We start from the raw sequence: 21,348 nt of genomic DNA, 5'->3' as shown, positions 1-21,348 counted from the left end.
TTAGCATGGATTTCAGGAAGTTACTTTGCAGTAAATGTTTGCCACTGGGGGCTGGACCCACGCCACACAGAATGGTCTCCTACAGCAAGTACATCTCGAGATGACCAGTGCTGGGGAATCAATGAGGAAGGCGAATCCACCGCTTGCATGTTCTGTTAGTTACAGGTTTACTCCAGGTTTACAGGATGACAATTTGACAGTATTTTCAAGTTTCACTTCTGTGAATTCACATAGGTCCACTACTACAATGTTATTTTAAAAGCTCCTGGGTGAGAGTGAGTGATGTGTGGCCCAGATCTTGGGGGAGGAACTCAGGTGGCACCAGGGTGAATCCAGTTGGTCACAATGAGATGGGTGAGGCCAAGAGAACCTGTATGGTGTAAATAAACATTCACAATATAGGATGTAGCAGCATAAAAATGGAAGACAGAAGATGGAACGATACAGAAAACTCTCAAACACTATGACCTTATACATGAACTTGCCTTTGCATCCTCAGACCCTTCCATGGTGAAATAAAGACATCAACATTGACCAAACATTGAAATAATTAGAGGATCCTTAGAAGTACTAATCCTAGGTCTCATTCCCAGGTACTCTAATTTAAATCATCTCTGGTACAACCTAAGTATTGGGATTTGAAGAAAAAAAAACTGCCTAGATGATTCTATTATAATACGTGGGCAAGACTGAGAATCCCCATCTAGAATCTCTTAAGGGCCCATTTAGTTATAAAGCGTTATGGTTCCAGCTGCTATTTTAAAAACTTCTATCAAAAAATACTCTTCAACCAACTTCAGCTAGCTATGTTTTGTAAGAACTTTCAAACGCAGTGAATTTATGCTTACATTTGTCCATTTAGGAATGTCTCAAACAAATGATTGTAGATTCCTCAACTTTAAACAAATTATAAATTAAGTTCATTATTTCAATTGGGCTTTGATTTATATGTTTTTATTTCTCCGGAATAACTCTGTTGCAATTTTGATCAGCTGTGTAGTCCAGTTTTCCAGAACCTCTGCTGGGCGATTTTCTTGTTGCCAAATTCTTTTGGAGAAATTGCTCGCTGGAAACTCTTTGTCCTATTTTGCAATATTTGGACTGATTTTCAGTCACTGTTCTCTAAAAATGTGACATACTAAGCAGATATGAAATTTAAACAATAGAAAATGTATGTACAGTATAGGGAAGAAAGATATTTTTTAAGAATGCTCAAGCGCACACTACCCATTTCAGGGGGAAAATGCAGTTAAAAGCAACTGTGTGTGCACCCCTGCATTTTAACCTGTCCCGTGAGTGCCGCTCAGAACCCAGCACCGTCAATGTGGTATTTATGATTTTCTCGCTTCTCTTTTAGCTTTATATGTTAGTGAGGCTAAACAATTCATTGATCTGTCTTGCATATTTTTTGAGCTTTATATAAATGAAATCATATTATGTGAATTCTTCTTGCTTTTTAGGCCTAGATTCATCTGCGATTTATTTATGTTGCTGTAGCTGAAATTATTCATTTTTACTGCCATATGTTGTGCTATAATGAAACTAAATTGTAATGTATCTCTTTTTTTTAGATTAGATAGCAGATAACCTTAAAATACTGAGTGGCTGATTTCTTGTTTAAGTGTTGTGTGATGCAAATGTGTCCTGTTAGGAAGCTCTCCCTCTTGTGTGTGAAGAGTGAACTCAGGGACTCAGACTCCTCCTGCTGTGTGCGCACCTACCAGCTGTGGTCTTGGACCCCTACACGGACATGGGAGGGAGGGTGTGGGCACTGTGTCTGTGCAGTTGAGTGAGCAGACTGAGAGAGGGGGCAGGACACCGAGAGAGCACACAGGAGCAAGAGAGGAGGGAGAGAAGGTTACTGCATCACTAAGACTGTCTGCACACTTCTCTCTACATTTTAGACAGAACTCAATGCCATGGTCCCATCTAAATAGCAGGCAGACTGGAAACGTGGTCTTTCTACATGCCTGATGTGAAAATAACATGGCATGTTCTCTGACATGCCAGCACACCTTGATGAATATTTAAATTGTTTTCCTCTATTACAATTGAGCTGCCATAGACTTTTTACGTCCCTCAATGTCCATGTGTAAGAGTTTCTCTTGCACAGTTGCTTTTCAACAATTTTCAACCTTGAGATATATTTTAGAAAGTCTCCCAATACGAACATATACTCACATAAATACTTTCAGGTGGGAGAGAATGATCACCAAGGAAAACTTACCAATTATTTTTAAAATATATTTGCCAATTTAGACTTCTCAGTCTAAATCTTTCCAACCTGTGTAAACTTTAATACTAATTCTCTTCAAGGAGAAAGAACTAAAAGCTAATCCCAAGATGTTACCTTTTCACCTTTTAGATTCACCAAGTTTTTCAATTACGATTTTCCACAAAAATTTAATCACTTATTTCAGAAAGTCATATTTTTTTTCACATTTCTTTTTTTATCAAGATCATCTGACCTCTTCCCTGAACCCACGTCGGGTCATGCATGAACAAATTCAAATCGAAAACTTGCCTCAGGTCCAATGGGAGAACACCAACTTCATGAGCACAATAATAATTTTATTATTAGGATTTTTTCTGCCAATTTCATCAGTGAGTATGGGACATACACCACATTGTCATGGAATTTGTAGAGATAAGCTGTTTATTTTTCAGATGTTTGTTGCTCGCTGCATGTATATATGGATGCATTTGTATGTGTGCGTTTTGTTTAGCTGCAAATTATTTAGAAAGTACTTTTCCTGTTTTTTGATTAAGTGCTTATATTTTTATGAGTTCTCTATATACTTAACCTTTACTATTTAAATGCAAAAATTAGCAAGTGTATTTTATTTTATATACAATTTTATTATATAAATATGTATTATATAAATGTGTAATAGTTGTAATACATAATAACATTTGATTTATTGATATATAATAAATATAATGTATATATGTAAATATATAGTGTGTATTTTTCACTACAATATTTTTCATTATATTTTTATAATGACTATGGCAGGAACTATAATTAAGAATACTAATATGAATTTAAGAACATTAATAATTTATAATATACTAATAAAGTAGTTTTTAAGATCAACTGGAAGAAAGGGTGAGGTCCTAAGACACTGTAGCAAGTTTTCACATTAATCCATAAGTAAAGATCATAAAATATGAAGTGTATATTAGAAAAGTAGAGACATTATAAGTTTCAACTGAGCATTTTCCAAAAATGTGGAAGATTTGGCCGTTCATTTATGGCCCTATGAGGAGACGTTACCAATGTTGATGATAAGTCATTGTGTCTGTGGCCTAGAGAGAAGACACTGTCAAAGAGAAAAATGAGAGTCGGTAGCAGGAGCGGTCTTATGGAGGAAATGGTTGGTGGGGGAGACGTAAAAAGGATAAAGAAGCAGAGAAAAAATCCTCATAATTCTACAGGGCAAGTGATACTAAGAAAATATATATCTGTGTGTGTGTGTGTGTGTGTGTGTGTGTGTGTGTATATTCTTTAAGACTACTCAGAAGTATACTCTACAGAGTTGGATATTATTTTAATCAACTTTTAATATCATTTTGTACTAATACGAGTGCATCTGCATGTTAACAAAAGCTTTTTATAAATAGTAATTTAAATACATGCAGTTTAGCCTTTTATAAATGCATCATTTTCTCACTTTTAGACATTTTGATTAAGTTCAATTTGCTCTTATTTTTTTAAATGAGCATAATCAGAGAGATTTTGCATATAATTTTCAATTCAATTTGTTATATTACCTAGAATAGAGTGTCTCAGAAATGTTACCATTGCAACAATTATATTTTAAGCCATTTATTATGTGCTTTCTACTTCTCAGAAGAATTATGCCAATGTATACATTCTCAGAGTGCCTGTTTACCGTACCTTCTACGTCACGTACATGAAAACAAACAGACAAAAGAGAAGAAAGTGTTGCTAATTTAACAGAGTAAAAAATAATTACCAGCATCACAATGTTGCTTTATTTATTTGTTTCTTTATTCACTCATCCATTCATCACTCATTCATTCCTTCAAATACTCTGGTCCTCTAACGTCTGTGTGTGCACATGTGTGTCTGAAGATAATCTATTATGGCTACTTACTCAGATTCGATATTTTAATCAATGTATACATGTTCTATATATGTCAAGAATTTCTTTCTACTTTCACTTTAATATTATTTTTGCCAATACATCCTCCCAGTTTGCTGTTCAAGAGACTGTTTGAATATACCGATTTTATGAAATTCCTTATTGTAGTTAATGTATTCTTCAAAGAAGTAAAATGGTAGGAGGCTCAGGGGATCCTGGGATCATCAAGGCAGCACTTCCCTGTTGTGGAAGCTGCGAATTAAAATCAAAGGATGCCAAGGGTAAAGGTTGCTCTGATTCTCTAGCATGGTGGGCACGTAATAAATATTAGACTCATTGCTTCTAAATCCTGACCAGGGTTTGTCTTATATCTGTCTCTCCCCTGGTCAGATATGACAATGAATCTCTATTCTTCAATGAGTGCAAAGCATTTTAAAAAAATAATTTACAATTGGGTAATAACTGGACATTTTTCTGATTCCTTGCTTTGAGCCAACATGGTTGTCAGATCCAGATGTGTGCTTAGCTGCAACAAAAGCCTATAGCTTTGTCTCTTTTCCTTGGAGCATTAAAACTTCCTGGCATGGTCTTGTGTCTTCACATTAGCTAGTAGCAGGAAGGAAAGAACCACTAGCTTTGGAGGCTTAATATTAGTATTTTCTGAGCAGATGAAGCAAAGTGTGATGTAACCAAGAGACTTTTTGGTGAAGCCTGCAGCTTTGTGGTCTCTCCTACATTATGCTATATCGTCTTAGTTGGCTGTGTCTCCTTTTAAACGGGCTGCTTTTCTGGACTTGACACAACATTTTGGTTAGTGTGATGAACCTAGCCTTTCTTCTACTGAGTTTTTAGATTCGTTCTTACATAGAGACCAGAATTTATCTCCGGCCTTCCAAGATGTTTGTTGCGGTGGATGATCGTACACAACCTAATTGTGTCAGGTATAAGTGATTTTCCTGTTATTTTTGCCATCTTCACAACTAATTATGAGCCAAGAAGTGTCTGGAAATGTCCAGTAAGGGGAGGTACACATTGAAGGGGATGGGCTTGGAGATAATTCACTAAACAGAGTCTTGACTCCACTGCCTACTGTGTGACTTTTTTCAATGAAGAATTTCCCCATTCTTAAAATAGAGGCCATAACCTTATGCTGTTCCTCTAGCATTAAAGCCCCTGGATCCTGCAGCTTTGTTTTCTCAGTTCTGGAGCTCATTCTTCTCTGAGTCTCTGGATCCCCAAACTAAGCCAGATCTCCTATATTTCTTGTACCGGCCTTGGAGAAATTAAGGTGCAGCCACATCTTTAAACTATTTGATCACTGTCCTTTTCTAATGCTGGACCGTGTCCTTCAAGGCACCAGGCTGTATAGGGAATGACTCCCTCCCAGCGTGAGCCTGAGAGTATCAGGTGCCTCTACCCCTATTGAGTACTGTCCACAGTGTGCCCCAAATTCCTATGATCTCAAAAGGGGAAAAGTGAGGATGTTAGCATTTGTCCTCCTGGCTCAGACTTCCTAGTGTCCCTGTGCCTGTCACTGGCGTTCCTGCTTTCCCCTCCCACCTTGTCCATTTCTCCCCAGGCTCTGGGTGTCCTCCCTGTACTGTAGCCTGAGCTCTTTCTCCCTGTGTTTTCACATTGGTCAGACTGGCGCCTGGACAGTTCATTTTACTAGAAGATATCTGGAAAAACTGTTTATTTTTCAGGAAGCCAAGAATTCAAGCTTCTTCTTCCTCCTTTTTTTTTTGCTTTAAATTTAAAATTTCTCTTTTGGAAGTCAAATCTGAATATTAGCTCTTTGTGGATTCTGCACAGAACAACATTGGTCATCCTTAAAGCAAATGAATGCCCCAGCCTAACTAAAAAAGTGGGTGCAAAGCAATGAAAAGAGAAAAGCATGTTAGTGTTATTCAGTAGTTATCTCCATGGCCCTCTCTTAAGCGATCACTATAACTTCGACGTCTATAATTACTAACATAAATTTTAAGTTTCAAAACTTAAATTTTAAATGAAAAGTGGAAGTTCTCTTTGACATTAATCAACGCACCCTGGCTTTTTGGCAAATTCATTATTATCATATTTTATTCTAAATGCATCTGTGTATCAGAACGTAATTGCCTTGGAGGGTGGTGAATACCTTCGCAAAGCTTTTGAAATTATTCTTACATTAACCTTGTTAACATAATTTTTATAATCTAAAATTCAGCAAATTTGAGTATATAACTCATTGAGATTGGACAGTACATGGAGTTGTGTAACTACCACTACAAACATGATATAAAATGCTTCCCTAACCCCCAAACTTCTTCTCATGACCCTTTGTACTCAATACTCATGTTCTATCTCCAGCCCCTGGCAACCACTGATCTGCTCTATTTCACTATAATTTGGTCTTTCTCAGAATTTCATATAAATGGGACTATACATTCCATAGTCTTTTGTGTCTGGCGTATTTCCTACACTATAATGCATTTGAGTTTTCCTGCTGCACAAAGCAATCGCTTCCTTTTTATGTTGAGCAATATTACATTTCCTACATATATCACAATTTGATGAGTATTTAAGTTGTTTCCCGCTTGTGGCCATTACAAATAAAGCTACTATAAATATCTAAGTATAAATCTTTCTGTGGAGAGATGTTTTCATTTCTTTTACGTAACTACCTGGGACTAAAATTACTGGATTTTATGGCAAATGGGTGTTTAACTTTGCAAGAAACTGCTAGTCTGTTTCTCATGTGGCTCTTCTGGTTTACCGGTAGATTCCCACAAGTGATACGTGAGCATTCCAGTCACTCTACATCCATGCTAACGCGCGCCATTTCGGCCATACTAATTTATGCCGTCAGGGAAGGAGTGCCGTGTTATCTCATTGTGACTGTGACTAATGATGTTAAATAGAGCACCTTGCTATGTGCCTATTTGCTATTTGTAATATATTCTTTTGTAGTGAAAAGATAATCTTCTCAACAAATGGTACAGAAACGTTTGGATATCCATTGGAGAAAAGAAGCAGAGCAAAAGATGTGTTCAAGTCTTTTGTTCTTCTTTTTGGGGTGGTTAGGCTTCCTTGAATCACATTTTGAATGTTCTGTACATATTCTGGGTGTAAGTAATTTATCGGGTGATCTCCTCGGCTCTGGCTTTCCTTTCCATTTTCTTAACATGCCTTTCAAAAAGCAAAAGTTTTTCTTTCTAATTTTGATGGTCTGCTTTGTGAAATATTTTATTATATGATTTATTTTGTGTGTATGTCCTAAGAATCTTTGCCAAACCACAGCCACAGAATATCCTTTGACTTTTCTTCCAGTTGTTTTATTGGTTCAGCTTATATGGTAAGATCTGTAATCTGTACTAAGTTAAATATTGTATACATAACGTTGAGGTTTTGTTTGCTAGTTTTGTTCTACTTTTTTTCCCAAATGGATATCCAAACGTTTTTGTGCCGTTTGTTGAGAAGGTTATCCTTTTATTATAAAGTTATTGATTCTTGGGCATCTTTCTTGAAAATTAAGTGTCTATATAGGTGCTGGTCTATTTTTGGACTCCCTTCTCTGACCTATTTATCTATATATGGTTATAATATGAATGTTACACTTGACTACTATAGATTTATAATAAATTTTGAATTATGTAGTCATTTAATGAGTCCAGCTTTCTTCTTTTTAAATAATTTTGTCCATTCTAGATATTTTATATATTCATATGAATTTAGAATTAACTTATGCATTTCTACAAAAAGTCTTGTGGAGTGGGATTGTGTTGAATCGGTAGATCAACTTGGGGAAAATTGACGTATTTTAAACTTTTGAATCATTCTACTCATAAACATGGCTGTATTAGTCAGCTCATGCTGCCATAACAGGATACCGCAGACCAGTGGCTGACATGACAGAAACTTATTTTATCCCAGGTCTGGAGGCTCAAGACCAACCTCAGGAAGCCAGCAGGTTTAGTTTTCAGTAATGTCTTTCTTCTTGACTTGAAGCTTGTCACCTTGCTGTGTCCTCACATGGCTATTGTGCTCATTTCAGTTTGGGGAGAGGAAGAGGGAAAGAGGGAGCAAGAGTGAGCATGAATGTGTTTTTAAGACCCCAGTTTCACTGGATTAGGACCCCATTTTATCAGCTCGTTGGATTATTCAAAGAAGCCAATGGCGTCTTTCTGTGGGGACTGAGGTTACTCCTCCACCTTGTTACTGCCACGTTTGTCTCCCACAGCCCTGGCTCGCTCACTCAGGTCCCCAGAGCAGCCCCCTGCAGTGACCCATGTCCTGCTAGGTGCTTCTCCCTTGTGCTGTCAGTATGTGTGACCAAGACTCTGCAGTCTCTCTCATCTTTATAGTTTGGGGGGCTGTACATTTGGCCCTCCCATAACCTAACCCAAGGGTAGGAATCCAGCCCTTACTAATAGGGGAAAGAAGAGGTGATCAAAATACATATAGTAGGTAGTTGATTGTGTCATTTCTTCATTACTTGTGTGGAAGAATAATATATAAGGCTATACATTTATCTCTGTCCTGTCTCCATTTTTCTTCCCTCTCCTCTGGTTTTTATTTTCTGGCTTCAGGAATTCTTTGTGGTAGGAAACAAATGCTGTTGAAAACCAAACTACTTCCCTAGGTTTTGTGAAGGGCTGAGCCCTGTAGCTGTGCAGGGTGAGAGCAGGTACAGGAGGATGGAAGCATGGGGGGCAGCAGAGGCTGAAGAGAGACCGTGCCCTCGGAGTTAACTTGGGAGTTAACCTTCCAGGGGCTCTGAAAGTGAGTGTGATCACTAACCCGTGGGAAGTAGTGGAAAATATCCCATCCCAGGGCTTGCTAGTGGCAGGGAAGCACAGCCATTTGTGTACATGGACTCAGGTTGGGGGGCTCAGACCAGTGTGGAGAGGAGTCTTCACATAACTGAGACTTCCACTGGCCTGATATGCTAACCGAGGGTGATATTTAAATTGATGTGAGGACGAGACATGAGTTTCCTGAATACACTTTTGTAGCGTATGTCTTCTACAATTGCCAGGACTGTTTTACATGTGTGGAATGACTGATGAATGAGTGGTCAATGGCCATTTTGAATGAAAGTCTAATAGTTCTACAGAAATGATAAAACAGTCAAAGAAACACATGGTCACCAACGTGAGGGGCTAAATATCCACTTGTTCATTTTCAATGAGCCCAAGCCTGGGAATTAGTGTGTGGCCATCAGCGACATTAGGGTGTGACCGTAATGAACAAACTGGGGTTTTGGTGATGCACAGAGCATCCCCGCTTAACAGGCCTTGTTTCTTTATAAGTATGAAAGCTTCTCTGGCTCAAGTGACAGGTGGTTGAAAATACTGCCTTTGTTTGGGGGCAAGGAATAGAAGGCCTCAGCAGGAGAGATTTCAGATCTCGGTCCAGAACCTGTTCTCCACAGAAGCCAAATCTCCTAATCAACAGAGACATTTACTGTTTGTCATGATCTTGAGATACTTCTCTCTGGGTTGTGAAAAATCCTATCACACAGCTAAAAAACCAAACTAAACAATTATGGAAAGAAAGCCCAAGGGCATGCTTGAGACAGTGTTCTTAAGACTTCGATTTTTTATGGCTTCCTGCATCTCAGTGGAAGTGGGGATTGTGAGTAAACAATTAACCATGTTATTATAAAAGGAAAAAGATTATACTGATAGTTTAGGTTTCAAAGCCACTATGAAATTTATTACAGACTGAGGTCCAAGTAGTAACGTCCATTTGATGAATCCCCTTTCTAAGTATGTTTCACTATAAATATTTTCTGCAGTGTCAGTGAGAAGAGAAAGCTTTTGCTCTCATCATTCTCTATCCCTCCATCACCTCATGCAAAGTACCATTACTCATGCTCCCTAAAGTCTCTCCAAACTGAGACTCATTAAGTTGTAATCTTTGATGATCTTTATATCAGTGTGATTAAAATGTGACAATTAAGAGGATTCCATAAAAATCTTGTATTTGGTAACTTTCACCAAGTGTTACATTTTAAAAGATTGTCTTTTTACCAAATCTTAAGTGCATAAAACCTTTCAATTATTCTCTTATAGGGCTCCTTGACAACTTATAGTTCATAGTTGTAATGTAGTGAGCTCTGGGCAGAGGGTCAGAAGGCTGAGTGTGTGTCCTGGTTCCTATCAATGTGATCCACAGTGTATTTTCTATGTGCATCATTTTCTGCATCTGTGCTGTGAAAATGCAATCCTCAGCTTTCGAACCTACCATGGGGTCCAGGAAGGTGATGTGAGCATCCTCTGTAATTAGTGATGAAGTCTGGAGGTTTGGGTTGTTGTTATCTGATCCAAAGCTGTCCTTTTAAAGGTGAACAACCAAACCTCTGGTTTCTTACTCCTCCAAGGTCAAATTAAAAACTCTGAGAAATAGACAGTTTTAGTACAGTATTTTAGAAGCACCCTAATAAGCCCTCTGAATATTCTCTGGATTGAATATATTTGCACCCACACCAAGCTCCTCTGTTTATGTAAAAATTAAGTGAAACATCTACCATTTTTACAGTGATTAAGTATGTCTTTCATATGATAATTGCCCCTTACAGCTATTAGAGAATTAGAGAACTGAATTTTAAGCGACATATGCAAATTTAGTTGCATGCATAAACACACTAATTCCCGAGGCCCCCTGAATATCACAAAAGCCTGGCAGGTCCCAGTAAGATAGGATGATGCCATCATTCTGATTTTATGTCATCTTTAAGAGTTTTCTGTTTGCTTTGCTTAATAGAGGAAGATCTTTCTCGGCTTTCTTGGCTGTTAAATCCATAGTAGTTTGAACACTCCCTGGCACGTACTAGGGCCCAGCGGATGCTTGTGGAATGCGTGAAGCCTGGCTTTTATAATGAGAACCCAAACCAGTTACTGCTACAAAAGTCGTGGATGTGTATTTAAGGAGGACATGGTTGATAGATTCAATTGCATCGTATACCAACAATTTAAAAAAATAATGCTAGGATTATGCAGGAAAAAAATACTTTTTTTGAGGTTCCCTTTGTTGGTGTTCAGGCAAGTGGAAGACAGAATAGGGAGAGGAAGGAGAGGCAGCAGTAATGAAAACTCAAGCTTTACAGAGACAAGGGGCGAACCTTTCCTCTGTAGTCCTGGGGCAGCAAAGGGTTCCTGAGGAAGGCAGAGTGTACGGGGGGTGTCAGTGTTGACACTGGCAATGGAAATCGGCGAGATGTCTAAACAGAGAAGATGTGAGGACTACTGTCATGAAGCAGACCTAGAAGGGAGGCATGCAGAGCTCTGAAAAGAACAATCTCCTACATGTTTTCTTTTTTATACCCAAATTCTGTTCTCTGCATGAACTCTCCACCAGCGTGAAAAGGTGAAGCAATATGTTACCTTCTTGGTTTTATAGTTTTTTCACAGACGCCTTCCTCTGACAAAAATCTGTGATCTTTGAAATCAAATTCTGGCTCAGCTGGTTTGTTAACTTCCTGGAAACTCAGTTGCTTCATCTTTAAAATATAGATAATAATAATAAAATACTTTAAGTACCCAGCTTAGTGGCTTGACATGTAATTTTTCCTTTTTTCCCCCTCTCTTCTTCCTTCTGTCTAATTGTCTTTTGTCCCTTTCTTTCTCTCTCTTCTTTTCTTCTTTCCCTCTTCCCTTGAGGGGCCAGGAAATTCCTCTTTACTGAAAAAACTCATGGATACTCTGTGAGCACTAAGGGGAAACTTGATTTAGCTCTAACTTTTCCAGTGTTGAGTTCTCTAATATTCCCGTGGGTCTTCTTTGCTGGTGAAGGGAAAGTGTTATGTGATGTGGTCCCTTCACAACATTTTGGGGGAGTCGGGATTTATGCGCAGGAAACAAAGAGCCGTAGGTAAAAGATATAATACCAAACTGAATGTAGACGACCATCCTCTGGTACAAAGAACAGTCTCTTCAGCCGGCTGTGGGAGAAGAAAGATCCATCTTACTTACCACACTCAGCTCAGAGAACTGGCCAGCGCAGACATGCTTTCCGGGAAATCGGCTGCTTCTGCCAAAGAATGAAGAGGGCAATTTTCAGCCGCTCGCGGGCACTGTCCCCGTTTTAGCCTATGCTCTGGTCTGTGTACCACACTCACAAATAAAATGAATTGTTATGTTAAGTAGGTACTGGATACTGAGCAGGACATGATCATTTCCAAAGGCCTTTTAAAAAAAAAAATTGTCTGAGTTCTCGAGACGATAAATCAGTCTGAAATTCCTGAATTGTACCCAATCTGGGAACAAGATATTTACAAGGTATCATAAAATTAAGATATCCCCGTAGAGACGAGAGAAAAATATTACCCTAGAGAGATGTTAACTTTCAATGTTAACTTTCATTTTCCTGTCTCTCCTCCAAATCCCATGCTATCTATCAGTCCTAACATAACAGCTTAGAATTGAAGAGAAACTTGAGAAACAGCTGCTATGTTAAAAATGTAATTAGATGAAAAATATGGCTTCTCTGTTTGTTAGTGTCCGACCTCTGCTAGAAAACTACTTGACTATTTCATCAGATCCATCATCCCAAGGAGGGATCATGCTTCTTCACAGGGAAAATTACAGCCACCAAGAGGTCCCTGCCTAAGGGGGCTATTAGGAGTTATGAAGGCACTTAGCAGGTTTGAAAACACCTTGGTGAGGGTTTGAGACCTCACAAAATATGCAGAGACCTAATGTACTGAGGTTCCATTGTAGAGAAAAACTGAAGGGCGCAGACGCCCTCTACCACCGGGGCTCGTTTTGGGAATACCCGTTTCTGTGCCCCAAACAACTACAGGCATGGGAAGTCATAGCGGCAGACAGAAAATACTCACATAACTTTTGTTTCATGCCCTTTGCTTTAATGTTTGGGCACAATAAAACTGTTCTGGAACCCAGAGAGGAGCATGCCCCATGAGTCAGCTTTCCATGGGGCATTATTACAGAATCCTAGGTACCTTATAACAACAGGTATGAGGATAGAGTTACAGTATAGAAAGCAAGTTACTGGGAATGCCTGAGACCTACATAAACAGATGATTCTGGCTTAGGGGTCATCGTTCAACTTGCTGGCATCACAAAACTATTTTGTAAAGTGGACCCCAGTGCACAAACCATGGAATCTCGGCATTATTTTCACATTCTGGTGGTGGGTGAGGTGGCAGCAGGCGGCATCTGGGGCATGTGGTTGGCTTGGAGAGAAGCTAGCAGCTACCCCTCCCATTAAGTGGGTGCAACTCGACTTGCCAGAGGCTGACAGCCATTTTTAAAGTTGAGTTACTTTCGTAACATATACCAGATGCCAGCTGCATTTATAAACATGAGGCAGGTTTCAAATAAATCTGGTTGAACTTGAAAATATTCATGTGCTGCATTGGAAACTCTGTGTTCTATCCACCCAGCCTTCCAAAGCTTCACACATGCAGTTTAAGGAATGAATTCCTCGGGCTCTGATGAGGGGACAGAGAGCTGGGGGCGGGGTTTGGGGGCTGGGATGTGACAGGAGTCAATCTAGCTCCTGCAAGTCAGAGGCTAGAGTGCAAAGAGGAGTTTTCTCCTCTTATTTAAAAAGCAAACAAACCGGAGCCCAAAGACCTTGTGATGCTAGAGGATTGTGGTGATGAAACAAGGATCTCCTATTGCTCTCGATACTGAGGGATAGTGGACTGGGATCTATGAGACTCGAGGTGTAGACTTGACTCTTTCACAAATGATGAGTGTTCCCCGCTGTTTTGGGCCCAAGTGTTTGCTGTGGTACACACACAAAATGCATACAGTAATTTTTCCTGCACTTCATGCAGTCAGAAAACTGTAAGAATTAAACTGAGAAAGAACTGTGAGGGTTGTGTCACTTGGTTCCCTGGGAAGCTTTGGGGGTCCCATTGTATTCTCTACAAATACCTACTTGACCCCACTGTTTTTTAAAGATTATTTTATTGTTCAATTACAGTTGTCTGCATTTACCCCCTGCTACTCCCTTGTTTTCTATGCTTTGAAATGTGTTATTTGTAGTATCATTTAATTTGAAATTGTTGCCCAAATGAGATAATGTATAAGCGCATCATTGAGCCTGTGTATATATATCCTGTGCTTGTTTTTCATATGTGGAAATATTGACTAGACATCTAAAGTGGAATCTTTCTGCATAGGAAGAGATCAGATATTTGTAATTAAATCTTTCTTCATAAAGTGATGCATTAAGGACACATTCCATATGTGGTATAGTATTTGAGGACATCAAGTGAACTATACTTAAATTTCAATTTTGCATTTTGTGGTTGGACAACCTTGGGGAAACCATTGAAGTGCTCCGAGCCTCAGTCTCCACAGCTATAGAATGGGGCTACATTGTGAGATTGAAAGACATAATGTATGTAAAATATTTAGTGTGATTTCTGGCTCATAGGAACCTGGAAATGTTAGACATTAATATTGGTTGTTAATTAGGAGACTGTGTTCCCTTTAACTTTCAAAAACACTCTAATTGGGTCAACTGGATAAAATTGAATAAGATATATAAGAAGCATGATGGCTTTGGTGCAAGGATAAAGAGAATTGATCAATATTTAAATTGAATGTGTATCAATTCTGTTTATTTAGTCAGCTTACCACTTTGGCTTGAGGTTCTAAAATGAATAGGGCACTGTTCTTGGAGAAAGAAGGTCAGGCCTGAGGGATACGGCCTGAGGATCCATGACCACAGTGGGTTCGATGGAGCTGTTGTGAGATTTCTGAGGAGAGACTCCAGGGCTGAGTCAGTGCCACCATGAGAGAGGTATAGGAGTGAAGTATCCAGAAAGACTTCTTAGATTAGAGGATGCCTGAACTGAGTCTCAGTGGTGGGGACGATTTCTCAGTGGTGGAAGGTGATTTCTAGGCACAAGAGGAAATAGGGTGAACCTAGAAACAGAGACCTGAGAAAGTCTGGCAAGTTCATTGATAGAAGTAGGTGTTAGCTTGGCTCATAGGAAGTATGGCTTTGGAAATGTGGGAAAAGGATGGAGTGTCCAGGAAAAAAGTTAAGGACATGAGCCCTGGCTGGTGTAGCTCAGTGGACTGAGCACAGGCCTGCAAACTAAAGGGTTGCCGGTTCGATTCCCAGCCCAGGGCACATGCCTGGATTGCTGGCTGGGTCCCCAGTGGGAGGGTGCATGAGAAGCAACCACTCATTGATGTTTCTCTCCCTCTCTTTCTCACCTCCTCCTCTCTCTAAAAAGAAATAAAATCTTTTTTGAAAAAAGTTAAGGATTCACACTTGGGTTCTGATGGAGGCATCAGGAGGGTTCACACTTGGAGGCAGACTGTGGTAAGATGCTTCTGATAGTGAATGAATGATGCGGGGAGGAGAACACGGCAGAGGAAAACAACGAAACAAAATGGAAACCCAGTTAGGATGTTGTTGCTGTGATTCAGGCCAAAATGCTGATGACACAAACTAAGGAAGGTGCTGGTGAGGTGAAAACAAGTGGCAGAAAAAGAGAGATTAGGGTTGTAGAACTGACTAGACTAGCGTGTCAGGTGGGAGAAGATCTGACAAAAGATTACCCACAATGTCTACCTTGGGCAACTGGGGCACAAGATAACACAACCTGTTTATATCCTTCAGGATTCCTTTTCTGATTTTCTCTGTCATCTCCATATTGACCCAGTTCCTGAACCTTTACAGGTGTTGTGTCCCAAAGCAACTTCCAGAAAACAGGCAGCGTTAGTTGCCAGGCCCAGGAATCTGAGTGTGGCCAAAATGTATCTATCCACTCCCAGGCACATTGGTGAGCTTTCCTCCACATTAAAATTCAATTTGATGATTTTTTCATATAAAACACACCTAAACCAAATGTGATGTTGGGGTAAAAACCCATTTTCTGAGATACTGAGCCTGAATTTAGGGATATAGGTAAAAATCCTTCAAATCAGAATAATGTACCTGACTTTAATTTTAGCTCGCTTTTCTGGACCTTCGTTTTCTCATTTATAGAATAAATATGTGCTGGTCTAAAATTTTGTTCTTGATTATTGGGGCATAGAAAACTCTTTAAGGATGTAATGAACATACTTACATATAAATTATTTGATTTCAGAAGGGATTCTGCATCCTTCCTAAAGTCAGTTCATGAATCCCAAAATAAAACCCTCAGAGCTAGATAATCTATGAGGCTTTTCCTAGCAGTGTATGTTAGAAAGGATAGGTACGTATATGGAGACAGAAATCCAAGGAGTAGAAAAGAAAGAGACAGAAAATGAGTGGAAGAAACTGTGGCCCTATTTCTATCACGTTCATTATTATTATTATTAATGGTATAATAGTATATTGTTGCTACATAAGAATTACATTGTGCTCATTTTTGCTATTGCCTTGATTCTGTACGCTGCAGTCTAGTGCAAACTGCACTTGTCAGGTTAACTTAGCCTTGGGAGCTGGCTCTGTCCATGGCTCCATGTGCCTCTTTCTTTAATTTATGTCTTAAGGTAAAATCGATTTCTTATATCTAAATTAGAACTGAACCCAACCCAACCAAATGAATTCTTTCTTTCTGTGTCAAGATTCCTTTCCTCCACTTGGATACATGTGTTGTCGTCTCTACCAGAAGCATCTAAAGCTTTCGGGCGGGACCAGAAGTGCTGCATGTGTAGAGAGGTGTTGAAAGGCGCTTTTACCTTCTCTTTTCTGCCTTGCTTAGTCTGTCCTCAGGCGCTGGCTGTTTTAGTGACAAAGGTTCATTGTAACGGCCAGATTGAGAAGATAGGTAAGGCCAGGAAACTTGGAGTTAGTGTATATGAAGAGAAGATAGAGAAATTTTTTAAAATGTGCCTTATATACGTTTTCATTATTGCTTAACAAAATAACAGTGTGCATTTATTCTCCCCAAACCTGGTAGTTATGAATCATTTTCCAATTTGGAAATTTCAAAATCAAACCACTTTTAAACCAAAATCAAGTTTTGACTTGGTTCTTTCTTTGGTAGTCTAAAGCTCTCATCTTCTCCATAAATCTAAAGTCAGTGGCAAGTTTGAGGTGATATTTGACTCTTGAATAAATGTCATAAACAAACACAGGGACAGAACTGTGTATGAATTTCAAAAGATATATTTAGACAAGGTTTCTACCAACTGTTTTAGTAAGCTTAACATATTGTGGTTTCAGTTTAAAATGGAAAATGTACTTGGTTTCTCAGGATCGCCCGAATCAAAAACAGTCAGTGAATTAACAAAACAAAGCGAGAAAAATTACATCATTCCTGAGTAATACACTATATATATATATAGAGAGAGAGAGAATGTAAAAATCACCAAGAACATGAAAACTGTTTCTAAACAGTGCTTTACATCCAATTATCCTAATTTGAGGTACAAAAATAAGCTATGCAGTACATTAACAGTTCATGCATCTGAACACGGACGTGTTGGGCTTTGCAGAAGAGCAGTGGTACCATTTTGCAAACATCTGCGTACAGGCAGTACCAGAAGGAGCGAACTTAGCAGTTAAGAGTCGGGAAGCCAGGTGGAGATGGATGCACGCCTTGGCACTGTCTCTTGCTGATCGAGTGAAAGTGGGCACCTCTTTCTTCATCAGAGTCTCGGTTTTCTTCACGGTAGAATGGAGATGATAATGTCCCTTCTTCACGAGACTGTTTTAAGGATAATGAAGTAATGCAGGTGATGCGTATCACCCGGCTTTCACAGCTCTCTGGGGCTTGAAGGCTGATGGGGTGCTGGTGGGCTTGACTCTGCCCATCCATCTTGGTGTGTAAACCCCATTCACACAGGGACTTTATCTTATTCATCATGGCGTTTCTTAGAGTGGCAGATGCACGCTGTAAATATTCTATAGGTAGTAAGTCAGTGGATTGAACTTCAGTGGCAGGCTAGAGGGCTTGGGAGGGGTGGTAGCAAATTAAGTTACCAAGGAATATAAATCTAATGACAGAGCATTAGATACACCGTTGGGAGTTGAGGTGGGGATTGACCCCAGAGGGAGGGATAACCACTGAGATCTGATTCCATACCCTTTGGAAGAATAAAAGTGAGTTTTAACAGTCCTCCCCCTGAAGTAAGTAGCTGCACATTAAAAGCCATACCTTTCTGGTTTGATATTTTACAAGGATCTTGCCTTTCCTAAAATCTCCAAAGATCTACACCTCCAAACCTCATTCGTTAGAGAGTGAAACGGTTGGAATGGAAGAGCATGAGTTCTGCTGAATCGAGTCACCACAGATGCATCCTCCGTCTCCCTGCTTTCGAGGAGTGGGGGAAGGGCTGAGAGGGCATTTCTCCATGCCTGCTTTGATCTCCTGTGGAAATCTGTGCATGCAGTCTCTTCCAGGTGGACCCTTATTTGGTTTGGATTTGCAAGACCCAAGGACAGAGCGGCCAATTCCCATCTTGCTCCTGCATCTGAGACACAGCTGACATGCCCTTTTAACAGGAGCTCTGAAGTTTTCAGAGTTGTGCCAAGTTCCAAACAAGATGAAAAATGAGCCGTGCTGAGTAATTGGTCTTCTTGCTTTCAAAATTGTTCAGTGAAAGAAATATATGTCACGCTGCTTAGATACAAAACTAAAGATTTCAGCTACTGCAGAAGATACACACTGATATGCAGCAACAGCTTTTTCTTTCTCCTAGTTTTGCCTAATAGAGAATGCATTTCTCCCAGTAAGCTACATGGGACACCCTCTCTTACAAAATATCTGCTCTACCCGAACCCATGTACTTTCATCCTTTGCATCTTGGCAAAGTGATTTTTAAAGGTTCACAATTCACTGTGTTTGCATGTTTTGTCCCTCAGAACTGTGCTGTATATTCCTTGTTGCATTAACGTAGGTGAAATGTGGTTTTTGTCTCTGAACTGACTGATGAGACCCCCAGAACAATGACTCTCCTCTCCCACAGGACTCTCCTGCCTGTGGGTATTTCTGTGTTTTCTTTACTAATCCTCAGCACCTCACCCTCACATCCTTCCCCACGCAGATTAGATTTCACAGAACGTCTCTGGTTAAACCTCGTGTGCTCTCCTCCTGCACCTGAGCCTTTCCTCCTGACGTTTCTGGAGATGATCTCACCACCATGCTGAGTGGCTCCACTTTAAACTTATGACCTTAAATACCAGCTGGCCGTTCAGCAATACCTGGAGAACCCACCCCATTTGCAAGTCCTTTCCTCCACTTGCATAGATGGGTGTTTTAAACTTCCCAGTTTTTTTGTCTGTCTACAATTTTCCCTGTCATTCCCAGCTGATTATCTCAGCCGACATCTCAGTTATTGTGACATCAGATGGGGACCACTCGACTCCTGCAACATCTGTAACCTACTTGCATGCGTGCTGTCTCTGCATGCTACATGCGTGTAATAGACAAGGGTCCCTGCTTCCCACCCAGACCTCCCACCCCACTAAGCACCTGGATCTCGTTCCCTCTCACCAGCTCATTGTCTGGGTCCTGCTGCAGCCTCACCCCACACCGATCTCTTCTGCACAGAAGCAGTCCTGGGGACAAACACCCCTGAACTGTCTACTCTCCTTTGTTCTCATGAGTCCCTGCTAAGGCTCATTTGTCTGTAACCCCTCACAGGAACTTCTTTGGCCAGCTGCTCGTCAGAGGCTTTTCCGTTTCACACCTCCCATTCTTCCATTCCCGGCTCAGTCTGAAGTGAGGTGGGCAAGTCAAACCTTTATACATATGAAACTTTACTACGTTTCCCAAGCCTGCCTCCCATAAAGATTATACTAATGTATGTTCTCACCAGAAAGGCTTGTTTCTGATGTATTGAAGGAGTTAGTTTTAAAAATTACCTTTGAGAGTAGCAGATGCTGGGGGGATCCTGTGTTGAATTGAAAAAAAATTTTTTTAAACAGGAATCACACTAAAGTTAGGAAATCTTCACATTAAAATGCCTTGGTTTACTTCAAGTTTTATTATATCATGATTTTAATATAATATTTGGGGGAAAACAATAAACTACTCAAAATTTGTCTTTATTTTCTTCAATACAATTCTGAAAATAATAGCACACACTCAAGAAAGAGCACTCACGTATTTGTAGGCCCATATATCTCTGCATTATTTAATATATTCCCCAATTTTATGGATTTAGAAATTTATAAATGATTTTCTTGCACAAGAATATCTAATTCGTTTTCCATCTAGTAGCATAAATGCTAATGCTCATAAGTGTTTTTGATATTATAATTCCCCAAGAAGCTAATTACAAAATATAGTTAAAGCTAATTTACCAAATTGATATTTTATTTCAGTGCACTTCAGCACATAACTCATAACTGTATCTGTCAGCCCCAGAGTACGTGAGCCCTCTCCATGTGCTCAAAGAAGTTTCAGTAAACCTGGAGAGGATTAACCCAGAAACAAATGCAGCTTTTTTTCCCCCCAACAAATTGAGAGCTGATGTTCGCTTCCCTGGAGCTGACGATCCACTTTATACGCCTCATACATTGGACTGTCTACTCGCTCAGCGAGGTGATCGGATGGGGCAACTGAGAACAACCTTTTAAAACACATTAACATCACCGTTTCATCATCTTTTATAAGTAAAATTTTCCTTGTGCAGAAGTCCATCCTTGGAGGATGTTTAACAAATGGTAATATTTACATTTTCATAACTGATAATTTTTGAAAGTTCGTTTTTGAGACCATTGGTAATTTTCTTTCCCGGGCACTGATTGTATCAGAATGACAAAGCACTCTTACAAGGACATGCATTCCAGTCTCAGAGTAATGACAATGACAGTGAGCTCTTTCAGAAGGTCTCTGTGACCAAGGCCTTTGGTCATAAACCCATGGTGACAAACGTTCTGGTGAATGATTCACAGTTCTGAAGACTACGGATATACACAAACCACACTGGAAAAACATTTAAAAGTTGAAAATTTTAGGTACTGTTGAGAAAGTGGAAAACCTGGAAGGATTTTAAATTTGTTCATCCAGTTTGAAATATAGTTTTTGATTGTTAAACAAAGTTGAAGATATGCTTTATTTCCTGTTACTCAGAAATTCTACCTCTAACGATATGCCTGCAACTGCATATTTGCAACTGTATACAGAGATTCTGTGACAATATTGATTGAATGTTAAAAGAAATCGAAGTAAAAAACAAAGTCCATAAACAGTTGAAAAATAAAGCATGAAATTTTGATCTATTGTAATTAACACAGAAATATTGCCCAGCAATGTAAATAAGTGCAACTTTGCTATGTGTAAGATTATAAATTAATATCAGGGCATATTTAGAGCAAAGTGGTAATTTCA

The sequence above is a fragment of the Sturnira hondurensis genome, unplaced genomic scaffold (genome assembly GCF_014824575.4).
Source record: "Sturnira hondurensis isolate 20B ecotype Veracruz unplaced genomic scaffold, ASM1482457v3 Scaffold0014384, whole genome shotgun sequence".
Taxonomy (NCBI): domain Eukaryota; kingdom Metazoa; phylum Chordata; class Mammalia; order Chiroptera; family Phyllostomidae; genus Sturnira; species Sturnira hondurensis.
Note: the sequence above shows the minus strand (reverse complement) of the source record.